Below are 1566 nucleotides of genomic sequence, written 5' to 3' on the forward strand. Positions count from 1 at the left end.
CACTCTGTGTGGGGAACATGAGAGCCAGACCAAAGCTCAGAGGTGAGGTACAGAGGTACTATTCACACTCAAAACTGTGTCACAGGCAGGATGATGAAGACCAAGCAGCAAAGAGTAAACTCAGGTCACTTGGACCTTGTGCTGGACCGAGTTGAAAAACAGGAGGAGGAGTCCCAGGAATTATTAGAAAAATATAGTTTCCATTTATTTAACCCCCAAAAATTATATTTACAAGACTAATAAATGTTGAGCTCATAAAAGAGGTAAAGAAAACACACATTCCCCCCTTCAGCAGGAAGTGGTGGTGTGGTCCAATTATCTTCCTTTGCATTTAATGATTTCAAACCCTGGCTACCAGCTTTTGTCCAGCAATTCCCAGGGATGATGGCAGGTAAGAAATAAAAGACAAAGGTTAGTCAGAAAGCAAAGAAATGAAGTAGTATGAATACATAAGTAAACTAAATGTGCACGCTTACAAATAGAACAAATGTATCCAAACCAATCAATAAAGTCATTGGCAACTAAAATGTATTACTATGTTCAAACGAAGAATGAAAATACAAAGGTTACCGACTTTAGAGTGTGGCCACGGGTTTGGCCATCACAGACCTCTAAGCAGAACACTGACCTAACAATTAGACTGTCCTTTTTTAAGAAAGACTGTCTAAAATGACAAGATTCAAGGTTACTGCAAAATTACAAAAATTAAAATTTGATTAAATTTGATGTTAGTCGCACAAAAATGTTGATTTTTTTATGGTTTAAAAGCCTATATTATCTGTTGTGTTTGACCAGTCTATTTGTTTTTTTTTCTGTTAATAACTCAGATGTTGGTGAGATTTTATAAAACGACTCTTTCTTGTTCATTGTTTAGTGTACGAATTATCAAAAACGTTCTCTTACTTTATCAGATAAAAAAGACAGACGGGCTTTTAAAGGAATGGCTGTGGGAAACTCTGGAGACTTTGGGAACTGAAGAGCTGAAAAACTTCAAGTGGTGTCTGCAAAATGTCACTGAGTCAAGGGATGGCTTCAAGCCAATCAAAAAGAGTCGACTGGAGAACGCAGACAGACTGGACACAGTGGACCTGATGGTGCAAATGTATGATACAAAGACTGCAGCGGTGACAAAGAAGATTTTAAAGAAGATCAAAAGGAATGAAGGTCTGCTATTTAGAGGAAATATAAAGGCTGTACCTGTTGTTTTAAACAATAATGAAAATGAATCCATTATTGGTTTTCAACAGGACAACCATTTCCCCAAATTCTGCTGCAGGATCAACCAGCTAATGCCACAGGTATGTGTTCATTATGGTACTAAATCATACTACGCAAAGACTGATAATATAACTGTAATATATGTAATAAAAAAGGGGGGAGACGAAATAGCTGATTTAATCTAAACCTTTCTCACCTTTCCACAATTCACTAACTTGCTTCTGTGTGAAAAAGTGAGTCTGCCCATATCTAACCACAAACAGTTTTCAACTCCAGTCAAACAAATCTTTAGTTAATCTGCTATATGAGTTGAACAATTTCTCAGTTTCCCAGACTTCCAAAGTAGAT

The sequence above is a fragment of the Pundamilia nyererei genome, unplaced genomic scaffold (genome assembly GCF_000239375.1).
Source record: "Pundamilia nyererei isolate P.nyererei 1_Seehausen unplaced genomic scaffold, PunNye1.0 scaffold00560, whole genome shotgun sequence".
In the NCBI taxonomy this organism is placed as follows: domain Eukaryota; kingdom Metazoa; phylum Chordata; class Actinopteri; order Cichliformes; family Cichlidae; genus Pundamilia; species Pundamilia nyererei.